At 51.9% G+C, this 6,052-nt stretch overlaps 1 long non-coding RNA gene across 1 annotated transcript; it reads right to left on the reverse strand.

Annotated features, from left to right (window-relative positions):
- Positions 1-2,270: 2,270 nt before the first annotated feature.
- Positions 2,271-6,046, reverse strand: LOC125927897 (uncharacterized). Its single transcript, XR_007459500.1, has 3 exons — positions 5,884-6,046; positions 3,892-3,993; positions 2,271-2,811 (listed from the first exon to the last, which is right to left on the reverse strand). It is a non-coding gene; the product is annotated as an uncharacterized LOC125927897 (long non-coding RNA).
- Between the last annotated feature and the right edge of the window lie 6 nt (positions 6,047-6,052).

Consider the following 6,052-nt stretch of genomic DNA (forward strand, 5'->3'; position numbering starts at 1 on the left):
AACAGCAATCCTTAAATTCTTCCCAAATGTTGAAGAGGAGGGAATGCTTCCTGACACTCTCTGAAGCCAGCATTGCCCTGATACCAAAGCCAGACAAAGACTCTACAAGAAGACTACAAAACAGGGGTACCTGGCTGGCTCAGTTGGTAGAACATGTGACTTTTGATCTCAGGGTCATGAATTTGAGCCCCCACATTAGGTGTGGAGCCTACATAAAAAAAAACAACAAAAAAGGAAAACTGCAAAACAGTATCCCTCATGAACCTTGATGCAAAATTCTCAGCAAAATTCCGGGAAACTAAATTCACCAGTGTGTTAAAAAGATTCTACACCTTGATGAAATGGAGTTTGTTCCTGAAATGCAAGGATGGTTCGGTCTCAGAATCAATCAGGGTGAGACATCACACCAACAAAGGGGGAAAAGCCCACAGGATCATCTCAACTGATGCAGAAAAAGCATTTGATAAAATTCAACATGTTTTCATAATAAAAATCCTCCATAGGGGGGCACCTGGGTGGTTCAGTAAGTTAAGCGTCTGGTTCTTGATTTCAGCCCAGGCCATGATCTCACAGTCGGTAAGTATGAGCCCCAAGTCTGGCTCTGTGCTGGCAGGGCACAGCCTGCTTGGGATTCTCTCTCTGCCTTCTCTCTTAGCACCTCCTCCACTTGCATGCCCACTCCCTGTCTCAAAATTCAAGAAATTAGAAATAGAAACTTTTTCAGCATAGTAAATGCCACAGATGAAAAGCCCAAAGCAAACATACTTAATGGTGAAAAGATTAAAATATATATATATCACAAACACATGCACAAAACCCAAAACAACTTTTCCCCTGAGATCAGAAAGGAGAAAGATGCCACTGCCACTTTCACCACTTCTACTCAACACAGTATTGGAAGTTCTAGCAGGAGCAACCAGACATACCTGCGTAAACAAGCAAATAGCATCCAAATTAGGAAGAAGTAAAATTATCTCTGTTCATACATAACAAGATGTTATATAAAATCAAAAAGACTTAGGAACTCCACAAAATACTGTCAGAACTAGTAAATTCAAAGTTGTAAAACTAATCCTGTAAAGTTGCAGGATAACTAAATAAACACTAAAAAATTAGTTTTGTTTCCAAACACTAAAAATAAACAATCTCAAAAGGAAATCAGGAACACAATTCCATTTACAATAACATTAAAAAAACCCAAAAACCTAGGGGTAAGTTTAACCAAGGAGATAAAAGACTTGTATGCTGAAAACTGTAAGACACTGCTGAAAGCAATTAAAGAAGACAAATAAGTGGAAATATCCCATGTTCATGGATCAGAATATTAATATTGTTAAGATGGCAGTACTACCCAAGATGATCTACAGATTCAATGAAATCCCTGTCAAAATTATCATAGTCCCTTTTGCAGAAGTGGAGAAGCCAGTTCTCAAATTCATAAAGAGTTGTAAGGGGCCTGGAAGAACCAAAACAGTCCTGAAAAAGAAGTGCAAATTTCGAGTTTCACCCTTCCTGATTCTGAAACTTACTACAAAGCTACAGAAACCAACACAGTATGGTATAAGGTTAGACATACAGACCAATGAAAGACAATAAGAAGCCCAGAAATAACCCCTTGCCCACATGGTCAAATGATTTTGACAAGGGTGCCATGATCACTCAATGAGGAAAGGACAGTGCTTTCAACAAATGGTGCTGGGAAGACTCCATGTCCACCTGCAAAAGCATGACATTGACCCTTACCCCAACTCAAAAATTAACTTAAAGTGGATCAAAAGCCTAAACCTAAACCTATAAAAATCTTGGAAGGAAACACAGGATGAAATCTTCATGACATTGGATTTGGCAATGGTTTTTTGGATGTGACATCAAAATGCAAGGGCAACAAAAGAAAACAAAATAGATGAACCTGACTTCTTCAAAATTACAACCGTCTGTGCATCGAACATTTGCAAATCACCAATCTGATAAGAGATTAGTATCCAGAATATATAAAGAACTCCTATAATTCAACAACAAGAAAACCCAACCCAAATCAAAATAAGGAAAGGGCTCAAATAGACATTTATCCAAAGAAGATGTACAGATGGCCAATAAACTCATGAGAAGATCCCCAACATCATCAGTCATTAGGGAAATGCAGATCAACACCACAGTGACCAGAGTTTCAATGGAACCAAATTTTTGCCATCAAAAACTAGCATATTGAGAAATTAAGAATTTTTACTTCAAAAAAAAAAAAAAACCCACAATATCACTTCATCCACTTTAGGACAGCTATCATCAACACATGTACACACACACACACATACATACAGAAAATAACAAGTGTTGGCGAGGATGTGGAGAAACTGGGACGCTTGTGCACTGTTGGTGGGAATATAAAATGGTGCAGCAGCTGTGGAAAACGGCATGGTTCTTAAAAATGTTAAAAATAGAATTATCATATGATTCACCAATCTCACTTCTGGGTATACACACAAAAGAAGTAAAAGCAGGGACACGAACAGATATTTGCACACCCACATTCATAGCAACATTATTCACAACATCCAAAACGTGGGAACAACCCAAGTGTCCTTCAACAATGAATGGAGAAATTAAACATGGATTATAAACACAATGAAATAATAGTCTTAAAAAGGAAGGGAACTCTCACATGTTACAACATGGATGAACCTCGAAGACCTGATGCCAGGTGAAGTAAGCCAGTCACAAGAAGGCAAATACTGTAGGATTCCACTTACTTATCCAAGGTCCCTACAGTGGTCAAGTTCATAGAGACAGGAAGTAGCTGGTGGGTGCCGGGGCCTGGGGGAGTAGTGATGGGGGTTAGTGTTTACTGGTGGGACAGTGAAAAACTTGGCGGAGGTGCGTGATGGAGGCTGCAAACAGTGTGAACTTACTTCATGCCACATAACTGTACGCTCAGAAATGGTCAAAACGGTACGTTTCATCTTGTGTATGTTACCACAATTAAAAGAAAAGCCTGCGCTAGCGTTCAGTATATTTTGTCGAGAGGGAGTGAATCAGCAGGTCCTGGAACGTGCTGTTTTTCCATTGGGCAATAAGGTGAATAATACGTGTCTCACGCTTGGGACTGGCTGGGGGATGCGGGGTGCATGCTGTGGCTGTGCTTCCTTGGAGCAGCAGGGTGGAGGGTGGGGGGGCATGCTTCTGGGGAGCCCATCCTCTTACCCCAGCAGCATGCCTGGCCACTCGGGTGGGTGGTGGTCTTGATGCTTATACACAGACTCAGGAGTGGGGTGGACTCGGTGGGCATGGAGGCAAAGAGCAGACCATGTGAAAGGGCCAGAGCTTGGGGGACACCTCATTTCAAGGCCACTGCCCCTGCTTCCTGGGGCCTTGAGTCCAGCCCCTTGTGCTCCCCCTCCCTGTGTGACCTGGCCTGCTCCAGGCCTGTGTCCCCAGGGCGCTGTGGGGCGTGTGTCACTGTCCCCCTTGACAGCAAAAGGAGCTGCACAGGAGTTGGGACTGCTACCAAACTGCGAACACAGCAGGCGCTCAATGCACAATGAGTGAGGACTCAGAAAAGGAGGGCTTTCTGGGGGGTGAGAATGGGGAAGCCCAACAAAGGAGCATTTGGGACCCACGTGGGCCCTTACTTTCGTCTGGAGTTGGCCCACAGCGTCCGAACAGCCTGGACTAACAGGAAAGCATCTCTGTGGACACACGCAGAGGCCGTGGACACGTACAGACCAGGAGGGCAGGATGGCCAGGCGCCTGGGGGAGTCTGGGCTCCCAGCCCGCTCCTCCCCCTGGTCAGCCAGCTGCCTCCTCTGGGAGGCATTTCACTGCTTCCAGCCTGCGTTTTCTGGAGAATGGCAGGAGTCCCCCCTCCTCCCCAGGACTCCCATTGGTCCTGTATACCTGTCTGTGGAGCAGCAGTGCCGAAGTGTCCCTGCGAGTGCGGAGGGTGGAGTGGTCACCGCCTAGAGCTGATGCTGAGCGCGTCCCAGGCACTGCTGGAGTCTGTAGAGAACCAAGCACAGGGCATGGCACCTGGTCAGTGCTTGACACACACTGGTAACTACTGTCCTCGCAGACAAGGACGAGGAAGTGTTGGGTGAGGCCCTGCACCACAGTGGCCTCCAGAAGCTTCTGACCACACTGGACCACAAGTGAGTGGAGGTGGACACTGCGGGTTTGAGCATCCCAGTACTGCTGTAGGGGATGGTCACTCAGCAGGGCCCAGGCCAGCCGGACTTGCAGGCCGGGCACCGCTTATCTGAACTGACCCACACCAGGGTGTTGGTGGGGGACAGTGCTTCCCAGAGCCCTCCGCACCATCTCCGGGAGGAAGGACCCCAGAGGGGAAGGGCAACCACTGCAGTTCAGGTGGGAAGGACTTGAGGTCGAGCTTAGTGAGGTGGGGGCAGTGGCAGAGTGACCTTGTCCCTCTCCCCTCCCCCAGCTTCTTCTGGCTGGTGCCTCCCTGCTAAGGGGGGCGCACCTGCCGGGGCAGGAGGCCAGGGGGCAGCTGGCACAGTAGGTTGGCCTCCAGAGGAGGGAGGACTTCAGATGAACTGCTGGCACGTGGGCCAGGTGCCCTGAGGGGCTGCAGGCCTCAGCTGGGCACCTGTCGGGGGTGCTGCTGTGAGGGGCCTGCACCTGGCTTTCCCTCCAGTCTGGCATTCTGTGCTTGAGGTGGCCAGCATCCCCCAGGAGGAGGCCCAGGGGAGGGAACACCTACTGGCCCCTCACTCCTCACTCCACAGCACATGGATGCAGCTGGGAGCGGGCAGGAGAGGGTTGGTTTCCAGAAGGCAGGGAGGAAGGAGCCCTCAGAGCCAGCCCTTCCCCCACGCACCACAGACCCTGACCACTCAGGTGAGGCTGCAGGGCCCAGAGCAAGGCAGTGGCACTTCTGGCCCATCCCTCCAGCCCCTGCTGTCCTGAAGCCACCAGCAGGGCTCCATAATCCTGACTTGGACTGGAGGCCTGGGGGCTCCTTGGGGAGGGGGGGAGGGGCTCAAATTCTAGGTAATCACTCCCTTTACAGAGCTGACCTGTGCCAGCGTGCTCCTGGCTCCCCAGAAATCTGTCCTCTAGGGGCTCAGCAACAGGAGAGTCAAAGATCCTGTGTGGGAGGGCTAGCTGTTCCCAGGAATCAGGGGGAAAGGGAGCAGGAAGGAAGAAACAAGAGGAAACCCCAGCTGCCCCCTGTCCCTCTGCTGGTGGGGGTCCCTGACCACCTTCTCAGAGGAAGCCAGGCCTGCCTTCACCCAGAGGCTCCCACCTTTTCCCTGGAGGGTCCTCCTGCCCACCTTCTCCCCCAGAGTGATCCCCAGCCTACCTTCTCGCCCAGAGGGGTCCCTTTAACCTCCTTCACCCTGGCCCACCTTCTCTCCAGGAGGGGTCCCTTGGCCCACCTTCTCCCCGGCAGGTCCCCCCACCCTCCTCTTCCCCCAGAGGGGTCCCCCGGCTCACTGTTTCCCCAGCAGGTACTCCCCCCTCCCTCGGAGGGGTCCCCAGGCCCATCTTTTCTCCTGGAGGGGTCTCCCGGCCCACATCCCCGGCAGGTCCCCCTGCCCTCCTCTCCCCCAGAGAAGTCTCCCCCAGCCTCTTCCTACCCCGGAGAGATTCCCCCGGCCCACCTTCTCTCCAGGAGGGGTCCCCTGACCCACCTTCTCACGGCAGGTCTCCCCGCCCTCCTCTTACCCCAGAGGGGTCCACTGATCAACTGTTTCCCCGGCAGGTATCCCCCACTCCTCTTCCCCCAGAGGGGTCCCCCGGCCCACCGTTTCCCCGGCAGGGTCCCTCCGGCTCTCCTACTCCCCCAGAGGAGTCCCCCGGCCCACCTTCTCCCCGACAGATCCCACCGGCCCTCCTCCTCCCCAGGAGGGAACCCCCCAGGCCCACCTTCTCCCCGCGGTCCCCGGCCCGCCTTCCCTCGGCGGGAGCGGCGGCCCAGGCCGGCGGGCGGAGGCGGCGCCACCCGGGGCGCTGACGTAGAGGCCGCTCGGCGGCCGGGGGTCCCTTCGGTGGGGCCGCGGCTCCCCGCCCGCCGCCCCCGCGCGTCCATTCCCTT

The sequence above is a fragment of the Panthera uncia genome, chromosome D4 (assembly GCF_023721935.1).
Source record: "Panthera uncia isolate 11264 chromosome D4, Puncia_PCG_1.0, whole genome shotgun sequence".
Lineage (NCBI taxonomy): Eukaryota > Metazoa > Chordata > Mammalia > Carnivora > Felidae > Panthera > Panthera uncia.